Raw genomic sequence first — 20,129 nt, forward strand, 5'->3', positions numbered from 1 at the left:
ACCCTTCGTGGGAAATGAAGAAAATGAAGTGTAAATTAAAAAAAAACCCACCGTGTCTTGCACTGAATTGTCCAGTTTGAAATGGTTAATTCTATTTATGAAATTTCAGCTAAACAAACATTAAGGGATTCTGGCCTGCGGTGCTACACATGTCCTGAAACTACTTCTGGTACCAAATGCAAATCACCATCAAGGGAATGACAACCTCATTGGGACCAGACGACCCCCTTACCAAAAGGTGATGCCAGAAGATATTGGAGAAGTACCTCCAGGGAATTAATTAGGAGGAATTTTATCCTGAGCCAAATGATTTTTAAGGGACAAAAGTGAAAGAGTCATCAGAGGGACAATCCCTAAATGCTGGGATTCTGGGCACCACATCTGCCCTGTGGGAGCTGTGTCCCAGCCCTAAAGCCACCACGTCAGGCTGCGTCTTCATGAGAGTAAAGCTAGTGTTGCAGAAGGGGGACCCCTTCCAGGCCCGCGAGGGGGCTCTTGTGCAACCCTGGGACATGAGTTGTGTGAAGGACACACGTGCTGACAAAGCAGACGTCTTTATTGGGAAGGGGCGCCCGGGCGGAGAGCAGCAGGTGAGGGGAGCCAGGAGGACCGCTGTGCCCGGGGCTCCCCGTCTCAGGGTTTATGGGGATGGGGTGGGTTCCGGGTTGTCTCTGGCCCGTCGTCTTCCTGGGCCCGTATTTGGTGACTGAGGGTCCTTCCTGGTGGGAGCGCCTCTCTCAGCCAAGACGAATCCCAGCGGGAGGGCTTCTGGGAGGTTAGGGCAGGAAATGTCTTCTCCTCCCTCCTCCTTCCGGCCCCTCCCGAATCCTCCGGGTTGGTTGTTGGTGGCAGCACCCAGTTCTTTATCAGGACCTCCTGCTGAGAGACAAGTCAGGTGAGCGGTCATCATGGTGCCCTGGCAAGGTTGGAGGTTTCAGTCTGAGGTTCTCTAACAATAAGGAGGCTTCAGGGGGTGCATCCCTTCCCCGTCACCTGTACTCTCCCCTCCCAGGAGCTGAGTCACACGCTTCATTTGAAATAAGAACATGTTTTCAAGTAACTTGATAAAGAGGAAAGAGGGTGAAAGAAGGCATTTCCAGAGATGCAAGTTCTTAGATATTTAGTGTTTTCATACTGAAAAGATTACTAACTGTTATAATGGAGAAAGCGAGATGCAACAGTGAGAAAAAAATGGCAAAAAAAAAAGACCTTTTTAAAATTATACAAACACATGGCTTCCTTGGTGGTGCAGTGTTAAGAATCCCCCTGGCAATGCAGGGGACCTGGGTTTGATCGCTGGTCCAGGAAGACTCCACGTGCCCCGGCACAACTCAGCCCGTGTGCCACAGCTACTGAGCTTTTGATGTAGAGCCTGCAGTCCACAACTATGGAACCCATGTGCCACAACCCCTGAAGCCTGTGCACCTAGAGCCCATGCTCGGCAATAAGAGAAGCCAAGGCAATGAGAAGCGCATACACCGCAATGAGGAGTAGCCCCGGGTGTCCACGATGAGAGAAAGCCCGCGCGCAGCAACACAGACCCAACACAGCCCGTGCATGCTTACATACATACATGTATTAAAAAAGAAACAAAATTAGACAAATACAGACCTGTGCACAGAAATGCCCACACATGCATGCAGAGGTGTACATATAGACACACAGGTGTGCACATGCACACACGTGTAGATGAGTCCTCCGTTCAGGTAAACTATAATTAGCACATGGTCTTCTCTACAGGAGGAGGAGAATGCATCCTCGTTCAGAAATAGAAATGTAAACACATATATTACACATGGGAGAAACTGCCTAACATTAGACACGGAATCACTGCCCACGTGCTTGGTGTAATTAAATGAAAGAAAACATTTTCAACTTTATTGAAGTATAATTGACACAAATTGTATATATTTAAGATGGATGAGGGTGAGTCAACAATTATCTGCAGCCTGGCGGTAGAATGTACAGAAGTTTTAATAAAACTGGAATGTGGATAATGTTTGACTCACCCTGGTATTTACAACTTCACGTTATGATGTATATTTTCATTGTGAAATAATGACCACAATGAAGCTAATTATCATATCCATGACCGCGGATAGTGAGCATCTGTGTGTGTGTGTGAGTGTGTGTGTGTGTGTGTGTATCTCACATTTTCTTTCTCTCTTCATTTATCGACAGACATGGAAGTGGTTCCTGTATCCTGGCCACTGTGAATGAAGCTGCAGTGAACACAGGAGAGCAGACGTCTCCCTGAGATCCTGGTTTCCTCTGTTGTGGATGGATGCTTGGATGTGGAATTGCCGGATCTGATGGTAGGTGGTTCTATTTTGAATTGTTTGAGGAAACTTAATACTGTTTCCATTGGTGGCTGCACCAACTTGCGTTCCCACCAAGAGGGTACAAGGTTCCCTTTCCTCCGACCTTCTGCCAACGCTTGTTATCTTTTGTCTGTTTCATAACAGCCATTCTAACAGGTGTGAGGTCATCTCTCGTTGTAGTTTTGATTTGCTTTTCCCTGAGGCTGAGGGATGCTGAGCACCTTTTCACGTCCTGTTTGGCCATTTGGATGAGTTATTTTTAGAAATGCCTGTTCAGTCCTTTGCCCACTTTAAACTTGGGTTGTTATTACCATGCATTGAGTTGTGTGAGTTCCATATATATTTTGACAAGTAGCTCCTTATCAGATATCTGGTTTGCAAATATCTCCTCCCATTCTGTACGGTGCCTTTTTCCTCTGCTGGCTGTTTCCTTTGCTGTGTAGAAGCGTTTAATTGGATGCACTCCCCGGTGTCTATTTTTGCCTTTGCTGCCTGTGCTTTTGGTATCATATCCAAAAGAACATTGTCCAAACCCATGTCATGAAGCTTTTCCCTATGCTTTTTTCTTCTGGTTTTATGCTTTCAGGCCTTATGTTTGAGTCTCTGATCCATTTTGAGTTGATTTCATGCATGCTGTGAGCTGAGGGTCCACATGTTTTCTGCATGTTTTCTTCTTGTTTCCCAGCACCATTTATGGAAGGGACTGTCCTTTCCCATTGTGTCTTGGCACCCTTGTGGGAGATCAGTTCACGGGGCTTCTTTAAGGCAATTATTTTGAATAATTAGGCAACTCATAGATGTGGAGGTAACCTCCACACGAACGAACCTGAATGTGAGTGGCAGGGTGTGATTAAGAAAATTCACAGAGTATAGGAAAGCATGGGGTCCGGGGACTCAAGACCAAGCCAGTCCAGAGCCCCGAGCTCTGATTCCCATGGCATATTTATTGAGAAAGATCAAAAGCATTCTAGCAGAGACCAAATTGTAAAACAAAATAATGAAAAACACAAGGCATGAGACTTAGAAGAGACAAAACAGAACGCCTTGTGTATATTATCACTACTAGGGAGTATAGCTAAGCTTCAACCCGGAGCTGGCACCATCGGGCTACCTGACTGCCTTATCGCAGTCAGTTTTCCTTTGAGACTGGTTCTGTTTTCAGAACATGTTTACAGTCACTCAGCCGTCATGTGGGCGCCACAGGTTTTTCCAAGTTCCTGTCCTCTGCGTCCTCTCTGGTTTCCTACAATAGATCTTCATTTTGCACTCTTTATCCTTTTCCTTTGGCAGTGTCACATACCCTGGTTCTTCGTGTGTCATGTAGCTTTGCTCTGGTGTCTGTGTGTTGGAAGAAGCAGACGCCTCTTCCCGTCTTCTTGGTGAGATTTTGCAGATCAGCCCAGTTCGAGGTTCGGGAGCCTCTCGGACGTGTTCTGTGGACGTGCGCGCTCCACATCCTCCTCCTGGGGAGAGGATTCCGCGTTGTGTGCCTCCGCCGTGTCCTGCAGAGCTGGGCGCCCCTTCCCTGGAGGAGCGCAGGGGGTGCGGGGGCTGGGGGCGAGCTCCACGTTCCTCCCCCTGAGGGAGGAGTCTCAGGATCCGTCCTCCTCTCCATCCCGCCAGGCTGTGAGGCTGCTAGAGCCCCTGTCCCTTTTCTCCCTTCTTTGCTGCCCCACGTGTGCCTGTGGCCTTGTGTTCTGAGGGAGGGGAGGGGCCAGGAGGTCCCTGAGGCAGCGCCCGGAGCCTGGGATGTGGGTACAGCCTCCCTCCCTCTCCTCTGAGGGAGGAGGAAGCCTGGGCAGGAGGGAGGGACCCTCAGGGCTGCGCTGTGCCAGCTTGGGGGAGGGGTGATGGGGGATATGGAAACTGCTCCTTTCATCCTTTTCGAAGTGGTTTTTCTTAGTTTCACGCTCATTTGAAATGTTGCAGGTCATTTTCTATTGTTCCCTAAAAGTTATTTGCCCAAAATACCATTGTTTTATCAGTGTTTCTGCCAGGGAATGTGGGCTGGGACTTCCTGTTCCATCATCTTGCATAAAATTGTTGATTAAATTTTCTAGAATGCCTCATAGTGAGAGCAGAAATGGAAGGAAGAAAAGATAGTTAATTCACACAGGAAATAAAATGAGAAGGGTGCACAGATATCTGTCGCAGTTTCAAAGGAGAGACATGGGGATGAGGTTAGGCGGCACCTGAAGAGACCTGAGAGCGTCACACACCACCTCCTCCACTCAGGGGACCAGGGGTCTCCCTCACCCTGAGTCAGGGCCCAGTTATTTCCAGGTGACCTTCCAGGGAATCTAGCCCCTGAGGATCCATATGTAGGGATAGACCTGCACTGAAGCTCCTGGCTCTAGGTGGGCTTTGGTGGACGACTGTCCCAGAGATGCAAATACTTAATAATAGTAGTAATATATATGTTTTATAACCTGCGTCATCTCATGTAAGCCTCACACTTTGCAATACTACTTGCTTTATTGTTTTAAAGAGAGGCAAAAACTGCCCAAGAAGGGACATGTGATTTATCCACATTCAGCAGCCAGCAGCTGATACTCTTACTGGAACCATATTGTTCAGACTCCCAGTCCAGGGCTTCTTACTGAGTTTCTCACCTTGAAGTGTCTCATGCTGTGATGTGCAGAGCTGTGGGAGCTGATGGTGTAGGAGGGGGGTTCATTTCACCCGCACAGTGTGAGGACTCCCTCACTGAAGGGTGTTTAGGCTCCTCTGCTGGACCAGCTGGGAGCATCGTCTCTCCCGGACTCACCTGGCGTTTCCTGAGGGCAGACACTCATTTGGGGGAAATAATGTCTCTGTTCAACAAGCAGTCTAGGGTGTGTCTCATTCTGAACATGGTCTTAGTCCAAGGACAGACTCTGCCGTGTCTCTTATGTGCCCTCTGATGGCCACAGAGAGGATGGCTGTAAGCTGGAAGAAAAGTGCCTTTAAAGGTCCAAAGTGTTCCCTGCACAAGATCACTCCTCCTCCCCCTCCTCCTCCTCCTCCTCCCCCTCCTCCTCCTCCCCCTCCTCCTCCTCCCCCTCCTCCTCCTCCTCCCCCTCCTCCTCCTCCCCCTCCTCCTCCTCCCCCTCCTCCTCCTCCCCCTCCTCCTCCTCCCCCTCCTCCTCCTCCTCCCCCTCCTCCTCCTCCCCCTCCTCCTCCTCCTCCTCCTCCTCCCCCTCCTCCTCCTCCTCCTCCTCCTCCCCATCCCTTTTTCTTTTCTGGCATGCCGCATGGTTTGTGGGATCTTAGTTCTCTGACCAGGGATCAAACTCAGGCACTTGGCGGTGAAAGCCCAGGGACCTAACCAATAGACCTCCCGGGAATTCCCCTGTACACCACAGCTTCTTAATCCCTCATCTGTTGATGGGCACCTGGGTTGCGTCCATGTCTTGGGTGTTGCTAATAGTGCTGCTGTGAACAGTGAAGTGCATGTACCTCTTGAATTAGAGTTTTCTTTTTTTCTGGTTACATATAGCCAGGACTGGGTTGCTGGATCATATGGTAGCTCTTTTTTTAGGTTTTCAAGGATCCTGTATACTGTTCTCCATAGTGTTCTCCAAAGTACATTCCCACCCACAGTGTCGGAGGGTTCCCTTTTCTCCACACCCTCTTCAGTGTTTATTATTTGTAGTTTTGATGATAGTCATTCTGACGGAGGTGATACCTCATGGTGGTTTTGACTGGCATTTCTCTACTAATTGACAATGTTGACCACCTTTTCATGTGCCTGTTGGCCATCTGCATAGTTTTTGGGAAATGTCTATTCAGTTCTTCTGTCTGTTTTTTTGAATGGGTTGTTTGTTTGATTTTGAGTTGTATGAGAGTTTGTATACTTTGATCGTATCATTTGCAACTATTTTCTCCCATTGTGTATGTTGTCTTTTCAATTTGTTGATGATTTCCTGTGCTGTGCAACAGCTTGTAAGTGTGATCAGGTTCCATTTGTTCATTTTTGCTTTTGTTTCTTTTTCCTTGGGAGACTGATCTAAGAAAATATTGGTACAATTTTTTTTCAGAGAGCGTGTGGCCTGTGTTCTCTTCTAGGAGTTTTATGGTGTCATGTCTTACATTTAGGTCTTGAAACTATTTTGAGTTTATTTTTATATGTGGTATGAGGGCATGTTCTCATTTCATTGATTTACATGTAGCTGTCCAGTGAAATCCACCACCTCCTTGACCTGACAATGAGAGGCCACCTTCACTCTGCCCTTCACCTTGTGCGGCTGATTCCAAGGCGCATTGAGTCTAAGGGCTCCTAGAAATCAACACCACGGACAGTGGCCACAGAGGCCACCTGCCTTTTTTCTCCCTCCCTCAGGTGGGCATTTTCCCAGCCAAGGTGGGGGAAGTGCTGTGTGAGCTGTAGCACCTGTGGGTCCCACTGTGGGCTGAGGTCACAGGACTCAAGGTGAAGTTGGCCTGAAAGGGTGCAGCTGGGTCCTGCAGACGAAGGTGCTGGGGAGGAGCCAGTGACCCCTCCTTGGACAGAAGGCGGGAGTCAGACCAGACCTCAGAGGCACACTGCAGGGTGACCTTCCTTCCCCAGGGCACTAAGGGCCCTGGCTGGGCTGAGAGGGAGGGTTTCTTGTACATTCCTGGGGGAGAGGAAGGTGTGATGTGTAGAGAGCCACCGCCACACACACCCTTGACCCTGAGCTGAGGGACCACCGTCCTCTCTCCAGGGACCCTCCCTGTGATGCCCTCTCGGCTGCTCTCAGCCCCTCTGTGTGGGTCTCTTTAATCTTCATGTCCCCTCTCCCTTTTCCTCACACCCTTTCCCTATAGACCATGCCCCTTCTCAGCCTCTCGTCCCTCTCCCTGGACCCATCACCCCCAGGGCGGACCCTGGGCCCAATGCCCTGAGCAGAGAGTCAGGACATGGGCCAGGACAGGGGCTCCTCCCCTGCGACCAGGATGTGCAGGGGGGCCCTGGGGGCCGACCCCGCATAGGAGAGGTTGTGTCCACTGTAGCCTCTGTACCGGCCCCTGTGGGTGGGGCTCACATGGCCAAGGGGGAGGTCAGGACTGTGCTGGCCCTCAAGACGGAGGGGAGGTGTGACCTCCTCGTCCTTGGTCAGAGCGAATCTGTGAAATCCGGCCTCTGAGCAACATGCGAGGGTGAGGCTGTGTCCAAGGAGCATGAGTGAGCCCTGCTGGGCTGAGAAGGAGGCTCCCTGTACATGCCTGCAGGGCAAGGACAGTGGCCCCGAGAGGGACACACGCCCCACAGTGCTCCCTGGGGCTGCAGTCACAGTTCTCCCTGGTCCCTCCCAAGCCTCCTGCCAGTGGTTCTGCCCCAGGACGACAGTGCCCCTGACCGCCCTGTTGTTCCCAGGTCTCATTGGGCACAAGGCTTAGGTCAGGGGTCCAGGAACTAGATGGGGCTGGGGGCCCTCACCTGTGACCTGGAGATGCAGAGGGTGCCTGGGGTGTGACCACACATGGGGAGGGAGCTGGGAGGATCATAGCATCTGCAGGTTCCCCCATGGGAGGTTTTCTCGGGGCCCACAGGGCACAGGCCTGTCCCCTCCCATAGGTCCTCCATGCCCTCGATGTGCTGTGTGGGGCGGGTCAGCGCCTGCCTCTGTCAGCAGGTGCAGAGTGCCCGCTGCACACTGTGAGCTACATGCCAGGGACACACTCCCTGCTGAGGCCCCACAGGGCTTGGCTGGGCCCAGAGGGAGGGGGCTCTGTGCCCTCTTGAGGGCGGGGGAGGGACTGTGTTAAGGGGGGCCATTCACCCCACTCCCCCCAGGTGTGGGCTGCGAGGCGAGAGGTCCCCCTGAGCCCACACTCTGCTCCCCCTGCCTGGGAGGAGGGGCGCACAGTGGGAGGGGACCCGGGTCCTCCCTCTTACCTGTCACCACCAGGGGCAGGGGTCCCTCCTCTCTGACCAGCGTGCCTGCTGTGAGGAGCACACTGATACCACCCTGCAGTGCGGGACTCGAGGATCCGAGGGGACACTGGCCTTGTTCCTGGAGTCCTGTGGGGCCTTAGTCTTCTAGATGCTAGAGATATTCTTTTTATACATATGTTAGCCATCAGCCCACAGAGACCCCTGACACCAGCTGGTCAGAGTCTCCCCTTGGAGACCCTGGAGCCTGGGTCAGCCCAGACGGACGGTTTGGGGAGGAGCCCTGGAAAGGAACCAGACCTGAAGTGTCAGGGGTGCCCTCCTCCCCTCAGTTTCCCCATCTGTCACCCCCCAGCCCCTTCCAGACTGGTCACCATCATCTCAGACACACTCTGCTCCCCCCAGATGACCAGATGACCAGGGGGTTGTTGGGTTGAAGCCGGAGTCTGTGGGGTTCTCACCTGCCTGGACCTGGTCTCGTGGGTCCCGGCTCAGCCCTGGGAGAGCGTTCCCTGTGAGCGCCCATCCCCCACCCCCCATCACAGATGCTCCAGGTCTGGTCTCGGCCCTGAGTGCTGGGGTCAGGTCGGGGGTGAGCACATCTCGCCTCCCTGCCCGGTTCTGCCCCCGCTGATCTCCTGAGACCTGGGGTCTCTCAGCATTTAGACCTTGGAGGGGAGGGACCCCATCCCCCGTCCTCTCCCCAAAGCTCAGCGAGGCAGAGAAGGGCGGTGAGGGTGGGGATCGTGGCTCTGCCTCCCGTGGCTCTTCCGTGCTGGTGTCTTACACAGTCCACAGAGCCAGCAGGACAGATAGACGCCCAGGGTGTGACCAAGTGCAGGCTGTGTGTCCCATGTCTCGGGCTCCTCATCAGCCCTCCTCTGCCCTCCCTGCAGGATGGGGCCGAGGAGACAGCAGTCTCTGGGGACCTTTTGGGCCAGATCTGAGAGTCACCAGATCCCCCATTTCTCACTCCGCCTGCCTGTCCTGCCTCCACCTTGTGCCAAATCCCAGTCCAGGGAGTGATGTGATCCCAGAAGGTGAGGCCGGAAGAGGCAGGGCAGGGCCCAGGGGCCACCCCAATTCCCGTTCCAGGTCTTACTCTGCTTCTCGTAGAGGCTGTGGGATGTGAGGCAAGTCACTTCCTTTTCCTGAGCTACTGTAGATGCAGGCTTTGTTCCTTTCTTCTGTCAGCTGGTCCAGTCCGTCAGTTTTGTTGAGCAGTGACCGTGTTCAGTCATGGCGCCAGACCCTGGAGATTCATTGGGAAGCTGCCAATTTCTTCCCTGAACTTGTGGGGCTCAGATGAATGAAAACAGACATTACAGATATTTACATGACAATTCAGTTATAATCTTGTGAGACTCTTACAACTGGGAAGAAAAAGGAATACTGGGAACAGTGAGTTTCCTGAGCAGGTAGACATCCTGAAGCCTGGGTCCTGGTTGTGAGGTGTCCTTCTGGTGGGTGGATGAGCAGTAGTGAGCTCAGGGGTGGTGGCCGTGGGTGGTGGAGGCGTCCTTGACCAGAGAGATCTGAGCTGTTCTCAGAATTGTGAGCCATTAGGCGAAGGCTGGCGCCTTGCTGCACAGGACCTTCAGTGCTATGTATGTAGTTTGGATTTTACCTTTAAAGCAATGGGAAGATTTTAGACAGCAGAGAGTACAAACAGATTCCTTTCTTTCTTCCTTTCCCTTCCTTCCCTCCCTCCTTCCTTCCTTCCTTTCTTTCTCTCTCTTTCTTTCTTTCTTTCTCTCTCTCTCTCTCTCTCTCTCTCTCTCTTTCTTTCAAGGTTAGGGAGGGACTTCCCTGGTGGCACAGTTGTTAAGAATCCACCTGCCAATTCAGGACTCGAGTTCGATCCTTGGTCCGGGAAGATCCCACATGCCGTGGAGCAACTGACTGCGTGCACCACGACTAGTGAGCCTCGCTCTAGAGCCCGCGAGCCACAACTACTGAAGCCCTCGTGCCAGAACTACTGAAGCCTGCATGCCTACAGCCCATGCTCTGCAACAAGAGAAGCCACTGCACTAAGCCTGAGCTCTGCAAGGAAGAATAGCCCCCGCTAGTGGCAACTAGAGAAAGCCCATGGGCAGCAAGAAAGACCCAACACGGCCAAAAGTAAATAAATAAGTAAGTAAGTAAGTAAATAAATAAATAAATAAGTACATAAAGGGTAGGGAGAGGGGTAAGTGGAGAACAGGGGAATATTACAAAATATTTATTTATTTATTTATTTGGCTGTGTTTGGTCTTAGCTAAGGCACGCGGGATCTTCATTGCAACGCACAGGCTCTAGATCGTGGGCCCAGTAATTGCAGCGCACGGGCTCTATAATTGTGGCGTGTGGGCTCCAGAGCACCCAGGCTTAGCTTTCCCGGGGCATGTGGGATCTTAGTTCCCCAACCAGGGATCCAACCCATGTCCCGTGCATGGGAAGGCGGATTCATAACCTCTTGGCCACCAGGGAAGCCCCTAACAGCTTTCTATTTTAAAGGATTCCCACCATGTAGAGAATGTAATGCAAGAGGGCTCTGTTGATAATTAACTCTATTAATCGTAAAACTCCAACATTAATCTGGCTTCTGGATGGTGTGTTGACCAGTATTTTAAGTCATTCACATGATTTTCTCATATAAAGCTTACACGAACCTCTAGCACTAGTTATGTTTATAGCTGAGTTGAATGAGAAAGAAAGGCGTCTTGGTCTGGCAGGTTGGGGAGGAGGTGGCTCTGTTCACACTGGCCGAGGGGCGCAGAGTAGGTCAGGAGCTCTGGGTGTGTGTGTGTCGGGGGCAGATGTGGTTAAGTGTGATGAGTCTGGTTGGGGAGGGCGAGTGTTTGCTGGGGCTGCTCACTGACAGCCCTGAATATCAGGGGGGGCACGTTGACTTTGTTTCGAAGGTGAAACTGTTGGAAGGGTTTTGAGCAGGGCAGGCTCAGACCCGATACAGTTATAGGAAGAGCCCTGTGGAGGTGGTGAGAGGAATGAAGGGAAGTGAGGAGTGGGGCCTGGAGTGGAGGACTAGGGAGGAGGCTGATGTGATGACACAGACAAGACGTCTTGAGTCTTGGAATGGATCAGGGACATTGTTTTAAAATTTTTAACATTTTCTTATTTTTTGGCCTCGCCATGCAGCCTGCGGGATCTTAGTTCCCCAACAACGAGGGATCAAACCCACGCCCCCGTCAGTGGAAGTGTGGAGTCCTAACCACTGGACCGCCAGGGAAGTCCTAAGGGGGCATTGTTTAGGGCTCAAGGACCATAGCGGTGTGTATCTTCTGGTCGGGCGTGAAGTGCAGGAGACTGCGGAACTGAAAGCGCTTCCCCTCTCTGCCTTGGTTGCCTGGAGGAGCCAGCGGGACAGCCATAAATAGGATGACCCCAGGAGAGCGGGACACGTGGGGAGAGGCTGGCAAGACTGATCACCGTTGTTTAGAATGAAGCACAGCCCTGCCTCCTGACCTGGGACTGGGCACTTTCTCTTCCCCAAACACCTCCCTTCACTGACTTCCTTATGTCTGTAATTCAGCACCATCTTTTTTCATCTCCCTTCTTCAGAACCTCTGAGTAATTCTGCCGCCTCAGTGCCCCTTCCTCCCCTGGGCAGAACTCTTCCTCTCACTCTGCAGGTTCCTTCTCCAGGCAGGGGGTGGGTAAGAGTGCAGGTTGGAGGCAAAGAAGAGTTTAAAAAATGAACACACACCCAGGATCTGTGAGACAATTTGTATCAATGATTTCCCAGCAAAATGAGAATGATATCAATGAGGAAAAATATGTTTGAGGAAATAAATACTGACCAGTGTACAGATTTGTTGAAAGTCATCAATTACACATCCAAGATCCTCAACAAATGAAAAATCAGATGTTTTGAAAACGATGCCCTCCCATCACAGTCATAACAAAACAGTGGGAAACGATGGAAGCATCCAGAGAAAAGTGCCCGGTTACATACAGAGGAGAAGCGATGTGAATGATGACAGATTTCACGTCAGAAACCACTATGGTCAGAAGACTCATAGTTCTGAGAGGCAAGGCGAGCCGGCTGGCATTCCTGGATGTCTTCTTCAGGAAGGAAAGCAGAATAGTCATTCTTAGAGGAAGGAACCCGGAGAGAATGTGTTGCCTGCAGACCTGCTCTAAAAGAAATGCTAAGTCAGTTCTTCAGGCAGAATGGAAATCATTCTAGAGGGAAACTTGGAAATTCAGCAACAAGGGAAGAGCAAAAAGTGGTGAATATTCAGATCAGCGTAATAGTGGATTTTTCTCCCAAGGTCTTTAACATATGTACGGCTACTGAAAGCAAAAACGACAACGTCTGGTGGGTTTCTTTTTTAACAGCAACAGAAATGATTGAGCCCCAAAGATGATGGTTGAAGATAGTCAATAAAATTGACAAACCACTGGCCAGAGACATCATGGAAAAATAGAGAAGACATATTTTGCCAATATTTGGAATGAATGACACAGTATTACTACAAACCTTACTGACATTATAGGATGAGAAACGGATATTACAGACAATTCTGTGCCCAGAATTTTGACAACTTAAATGGAACGGATCAACTCTTGAGAGGCACAGACTACCAGACTCACCTAAAAAGAAATAATCTAAATACTCTGTAAAAATATTAAAGACGTTGAATTTGTAATTAAAACAATTTTCCAGCAAAGCAAGCTCCTGGTCACAGCGGCCTTACTGGCATGTACTAGTATACATTGGGGAAGAAATAGTATAGTTTTACACCATCTCTTCCAGAAAATAGAAGGGAAAGAAACACTTTACAGCAATTTCATGAGGTAAGCATTACTCCAGACTCAAATCAAACAAAGGCAGTGCAAGGGAAGAGAGCTGCAGACCAGTCTCCCTCAAGAACACAGATATGAAAATCCTCAGCCAAATATTGGTAAGTGAAAAGGATAAGACATCACAACCAAGTGTGGTTTATCCTTGGACGTCAGGCTAGTTAAACTTTTGAAAGCCAGTTGGGTTAATCCACCTGATGTTAACACACTAACAAAGAAAACCCACGTTGTTGTGTAAGTATATGCACACAATGATTTGATAAAATTAATAAAATGCCCAGCTGTGTAGGAATAGAAGGCAGCTTCCTCAATCAGACGCAGAGCATCTGGGATCCACGTCTAGCTGACGTCATACCGAACGCTTTCCCTCTGTGGGTGGGAACCAGACACTGACACTCTTGTGCCTTCTGTTCAGCATTGGCCAGTGCAGCTAGACAAGGAGAGGAAAAGAGGCCTGCAGATTGAAATGGAAGGAGTAGAACGCTCTCTATTTCCAGGCGACATGATCCTGTGTGGCGGTAATCCTAGGGAATCTACAGAGGAGCTTCTACAACCAGTAGGTGAAGGAGCAAGGTCTCCAGATAAAAGGCCAATATTCAAAACCCAATTGATCTTATTCTATAAAGTAACAAGGAACACCTGGAAAGCAAAATTAAAACACACTACTATCTACGATAGCACCAAACGCTATGAACATGTAGGGATAAACGTAAGTATATATGTGTAAGATCTGAAGACTGAAAACTATAGTACTTGGCTAAGAGAAATTAAAGAACTAAAAAAAAGGTATACTGCATTTATTGATTGAAAGACTCAGGATTGTTAAGATATCAACTCTCTCTAAATCAATGTGTATTCAGAGAAACCCCAATCAAAACCTGAACTAGCTTTTATAGCAATTGACAGGCTGATACTAAAATGCATGTGGGAATACACAAGAGAAAAAATAGTTGAAGAATTTAGAAGAGAAATAAAATCAGACACCTTATTCCCATACTTTCTATGGAAGGAACAAATGTAATGGCCAGTGTGGTATTTGCATAAGGACAGGTAGGTAGTAAACTAAACCATAGACATCCCAGAAGTAAACTCACACATACACGATCAATTGATGTTTTTGATTAAGAGAGGAGGAGAGAGATTATCTTGAGGAAAAGATAATCTTCTTAACAAGTGTTTGTGGAAGAACTGGATATCTATTTGGAAAAAAAAATGAACCTTCACCTTTACTTCAAACTATGCATAATAATTCACGCGAAATAGATCACAGACCTAACTAAAGTCAAAACCATGAAGTACCTAAAAGAAAACATCAAGGAAAATGTTCACAACCTTGGGTTAGACAAACATTTCTTAAGAAAGGTACAAAAAGCACAGACAGTAACAACAAAAAAAGATTTATTGAACTTCATAAAATTAAAACCTTTTGCTCTTCAAAAGACAGTGTTAGGAAATGGAAGAAACCAGCCAAGATTAAGAGAAAAAAAATATATGTATAGTGTGTGTGTTTGTGAAAGGATTTATATGTAGAATAATTAAGGACGTTCCAAATAAATAATAATAAAATGTTCCCACATAAGCAAAACAATTTGAATAGACGTTTCTCACAAGACGATATATAGGGACTTCAGTGGTGGCACAATGGTTAAGGATCTGCCTGCCAATACAGGGGACACTGGTTGGATCCCTGGTCTGGAAGATGCCACATGCCCTGGAGCAGCTAAGCTGCTGTGCCGCAGCTACTGAGCCCACACGCCCCAAGTCATGAAGCCCATGTGCTCTAGAACCCTCCATGTGCCACAACTACTGAGCCTGTGTGCTGCAACTACTGAAGCCCATGTGCTAGAACCCATGCTTTGCAACAAGAGAAGCTACCACAATGAGGAGCCTGCACACCAGGACGAACAGTAGCCCCTGCTGACCGCAACTAGAGAATGCCCGCTCGCAGCAATGAAGACCCAACACAGCCAAAAAATTAAAAAAAAATAAAAAAGAGAATATATAAATGACCAAGAAGCAAATGAAGAAATGCTTAACAACTACAATTATTAGAGAAATGAAGTTAAAACTAAAATGAGATACCAATAAAATGGTATTTTTTAATAAAAATGAATTTTAAAAATTATATTGTACAAAAGAGGACAGATACGGAACAGTACATACTTTATGGCTCCATTTTTAAAAATATTTATTTTATTGTCTGTGTTGGGTCTGTTTTGCTGTGTGCGGGCTTTCTTTTAGTTGCGGTGAGTGGGGACTACTCTTCATTGTGGTGCACAGGCTCCTCATTGCCGTGGCTTCTCTGGTTGCGGAGCACGGGCTGTAGGCATGTGGGCTTCAGTAGTTGTAGCACATGGGCTCAATAGTTGTGGCTCACGGGCTCTAAAGCGCAGGCTCAATAGTTGTGGCGCACGGTCTTAGTTGCTCTGCGGCAAGTGGGATCTTCCCGGAGCAGGGATCGAACCTGTGTCCCCTGCATTGGCAGGCGGATTCTTAACCACTGCACCACCTAGGAAGCCCCTTTGTGGCTCCATTTTTATGAAATTCTAGATTTGGTGGAGCTAATACCTAGTGAAAAAGCTGGTTGCTGTTTTCTTTAGTCTGGGTTTGGGGTGGACTAAAAGGTCGCCATGGAATTTTAGGAGTGACAGCAGTGTTTTATACGTCGGTTGCGGTGACAGCTGCTACATGAACTGGTACATTTGCCAAAGCTGATCAAACTGCACACTTGAAAGCGGATGCCCTTCATGCCTCGATAGACACACACACACATGCTAGTCAGGATCCCCCCGTGTCCACTCCACCAGGATGAAATCACTGCCAGCTCGCGTCTGATTTCCTTCCATAAGAAACGACACAAGGTTAAGGGCTCAGAGTTCGGCTCCTCTGCTGACGCGCTGGACATCCAGCAGTGTCTGTAGTTGGGCCGCTCTGGGTGACCGGCACTCCGCCCCTGACCCAGGCTCGTGACGAGCCTCCATCTCTGCCTCCGCGGCCGTCCTTCAAAGGCCCAGTGTGTAAGCCCGGAGGCAGAGGCGGCCGCCATCCCCTGACCCGGGCGTCCTGTCCCCGTGGCTGTTGAGGACCCTGGGTGCCGTGGGGCTCCGTGGGGACGTTAATGCCTCACTCAAAGGCCCAGGTGCCCGGTGCCCCCTCCTGTGCCCATGTCTCCCTCCTGGACACCCTTGTCTCCTCCCGCTCTGTTCCCCTGATGGTCCAGGCAGGGCGGTTGCTCCTTTCCCCGGGTCGGGGTACCTCTTTCCATCTGCCTGCTCTCTTCCCACCCACACAGCAGGGCTTTCCCTGTTCCTCACCCAGATGTCTGCCCCCGACAGCATTCTCCCTCATTAGCATCTTTCAGATACAGGGCTGTAGAGCAACACCACCCCCAAACCTGGCGCTGCCCAGACGTGACCCGGGCCGTAAAGCTGCCGAGGACCGCTGAGGGAGGGGTGTCACTGTGACGGGGAGGCTGTGGAGGTATCCTGTGCCTCCCACCCTGTCTGTGTGGGACTTACCTTGTCCCGTGGACCTGTTCGTGGCCCCAGGTTTCCCCTCATCCAGCGCTGGGTTGCAGCCCAGTGACTTGGCGGGAAGGACAACACCCGGCTCACCCCTGATGTTCCCGCTGCACAGACACCTGACGTGTCTTTGATGTCAGCCAGTGTCTGCTGGGAACCAGGGGCCTGTCAGGAGCAGCTTTTTAAGTGGCGTCTCGCTCTGTCGCAGGTGGTGGATGTGGTGACAGGAGCCCGTAGGGCTGCACCTCACCTCTGCCCCTGGGGCTCAGCCGAGACGTCACACAGCCTCCGGTTCACCCGGACACTTGGGGTCCTGGTGCTGTGGCCTGGAGCCACGGCAGAGCCCCACCTTCCTGGGGCTCCCCCAGACCCGCGAGCTTCTCCATCACCTGAGACGCCCCTTGTTTCCTCGGGGATGGGGGATGCTGCTTCCACAAGCCAGGAGGCACACCCAAAATTGCGCCTCTTTCTCAGTGTTAGGTGTTGCCAGGTGCAGAGGCCCGTGCTTTACTACACAGGGTGGGTCCTGGCAGCCCTCGGAGAACAGGACCTCCGCAAAAGTCACTGCTTTGGCCAGCTCTGAGTCTCTGAATGTCTTTTCTTTTCTTTTATTTACATTTCCCACCATACGGAGTATATACCAGAGGACTCGCCACCCTCTACCCATCAGGTCCAGTTAATAAGATGTCATCAACATTGTGGACAAATGGGATGTTCTGCCCGATGTCATGATCCCAAGGGTCCCTTTGGCCTGTGCTGTGAAAGAGGGAGAGTTAATTTCTCTCTGGGCAAAGTGTGGACATGAGCTGCAGTGCATCCTGGGTGAAGAAGAGCTGCTTCTTAGTTAGCAGACGCACAGCTGCGGAGAAATGACCCAAGGCTGCCTAATGCTGTCCTGGGAAGAATATCCACCCTGCACAGCAGCTGTGACAGGACTTAGCGCTGGGGGAAGTCTGAGGCCCTCCACCATCCACCACCCTTGATCCGTTCAGTCTCTGCAGGGGCCGGGCTGGTGTGCGATGGGCCACCACTGCCTCCCTTGTGTCTTTGAGGGAGGCCCTAACCTCTGCTGTTCCGCCTGAATGCAGGGTTTTTAATTTACTGTGTAGGTGATGTGAAAGTTATATTGTTGAGTATACAGATGCTATTCCCTTTCTTTAAAGACGGCGTGACTATGTTTTGGAAATTATGTGACTTTGTGGGTCAACTTATTCTTTCACGGCTTTAAAAGAAAAATCTGCGTTTGGGGACATTCTAGAGTCCCTTTGGCTCTACTGTGAAGGCATGGCCCTTCTGGGTGTGTCGTGATTGCCTGAGTGTTCCACAGGTTCTCTGTGCTGCATGGAATTCAGGCATCTCCCATCGCTGTACAGGCCTGGGAATTGAAACAAGACTTTTCTTTTTATCCTTGTTTCTTAAAATGTTAGGAGATTAACAGAAGATGCTAACATCATTGGATGAGAACACTGTGAATTGATTTTTTGCTGCCTCAAAATTTGAAAATCCTGTGAGGCTGGTGCTCGTGGAGGAAAAATACCCGGGCAGTTTGGAGGTTCTCTCCTCTGCGCTGTCCTCGTGTCCACATTTTTGTTTTCCCGTTCTTCTTTCTTGCTTCCTGATGTTCCAAGATCCCTCTGTTTTCTGGGGCCAGAGCTTCCCTTGGGCGTTAAGGTAGGGGAGGTCTGCTTGTGATAAATCCTCTCAGTTTTCCTTCACCCGAGAGGGTCTCTATGTCCCCTTGATTCCTGGAGCACAGTTTCACCATCTGCAGAACTGGGGATCGACAGCTCTTTTCTTTCAGAGCTTGTAACCGTTGGTGCCACTTCCTTCCTGCCTCGTGTTTCCAGTAAGTCCACAGTCATGTGAGTGGGGTCCCTCCATAGTGAGGCCGCATGTGTCTCACTGCACTCAGGGAACGGCTTCCTCTTCTGCTGGATTGTGATGTCTTGGCGTGGCTTTCTTGGGGGCTCATCCTGTTTGGGGTTCCCTGAGTTTCATGAATGCGTAGATGTGTGGCTTCTGCCACGTTTGGGGAAATTTCAGCCATTATTCCTTGAATAGTTTTCCAGTCTGGTTCTCTCTCTCCCCTGCTTTTAGGACTCGGATCCCAGGGATGTGAGATCATTGAGACTCCGTTGCCATGCTTCTGCAGAATATGTGCTCCCTGGTGTTCAGATTGAATAATTTCTTTCCTTTTTTTAAATAAAATTGATCGATTGATTTTATTTTTTGCCTGTGTTGTGTCTTCCTTGCTGTGTGTGGGTTTTCTCTAGTTGTGGTGTGTGGGCTTCTCGTTGCAGCGGCTTCTCTTGTTGTGGAGCACAGGCGCTAGGTGTGTGGGCTTCACTAGTTGTGGCTCGCAGGCTCAGTTGCTCCACAGCAGGTGGAATCCTTCCAGACCAGGCCTCAAACCCGTGTCCCCTGCGTTGGCAGGCGGATTCTCAACCACCGCGCCACCAGGGAAGTCCCGGTCATTTCTATCGTTTATCTTTACATCATTATTTCCTCTGTCGCCTCCATTCTGCTGTCGGGCCCATCCATGCAGGGAGCCTTTTATTTTAATTATTGCATCTTTTAAATCTGAAGCGTCCATTGCGTTCTTTGTATATTCTATTTCTTTGCTGAGCCTTTCTAGGTTTTTGGATTTATTTTAAGCACGTGTGTAATTGCTCCTCAAAGCATTTTATTACGGCTGTTTTACAGTCCTTGTCAGATGATTCCAACATCTGTGTCATCTCAGTGTTTGCAGCTGTTAACCATGCTTTTGTTTTACTGAAGATGAGATTTTCCCGGTTCCTGTGGTGAGGAATGATTTTTCCAATTGGACCTGGACATTTTGGACGTTGTGTTATGAGGTTTCCGGTCTTCGTAAATCTTTGGTCATAGAGGACTTCTCTGACACGTGTCTGGGGCACGGAGTCACTACTCCCAGGAGGATGGGGCCGTCCAGGTACCCTGCTCGGTCTCCTTTGACACCCCCTGTGTCCTTCCCGGGGTCTCAGCAGCCTTCATCTGCCTGCTGCCTCCTCTCCACTCTTCAGAGCACAGGCAGACCTCGCAGATGTTGCCGGCTCAGTTCCAGGCCACGGCAATAAAGCAACTATCACATTACAGCGAGTCCCACAATTTTCGGCTTTCCCAGTGCCTGTAAAACTTATGTTTACACTATACTGTAGTTTTTTAAGTGTGCAATAGCACTATATCTAAAAACACCATGTTCACACTTTAATTAAAAAATAATGCTGTGAAAGTTCAGCAAATGTAAAAAAAAAATCATGCAGCTGGAAAAATGGCACTGATGGGCTTGCTCGAGGCGGGTTGCCACAAACCTCCTATGTGTAAAACAAACAAACAAAAACCCCTGATATCTGGGAACGGCAATATATGGAGGTTGGCCGGTATTCTCACGTTTGTTGGATTTGTAATGCCCAGGGGTTTTACTGTGCTTTATGGGGGGTTAGGGAGACACCTCTATTTCCTTCTGGTCTGGAACTGGAAGTCTGAAATGCAACTGACTTTTATATACTGATGATGTACCCGGTGCCATTAGACAAATCCTTTTCAAATTCGAATAACAGGCCCTTATTCTATTTTGGATTTTCGATGCCCACAGTTTTGTCACCC

Source organism: Hippopotamus amphibius, chromosome 16 (assembly GCF_030028045.1).
Source record: "Hippopotamus amphibius kiboko isolate mHipAmp2 chromosome 16, mHipAmp2.hap2, whole genome shotgun sequence".
In the NCBI taxonomy this organism is placed as follows: domain Eukaryota; kingdom Metazoa; phylum Chordata; class Mammalia; order Artiodactyla; family Hippopotamidae; genus Hippopotamus; species Hippopotamus amphibius.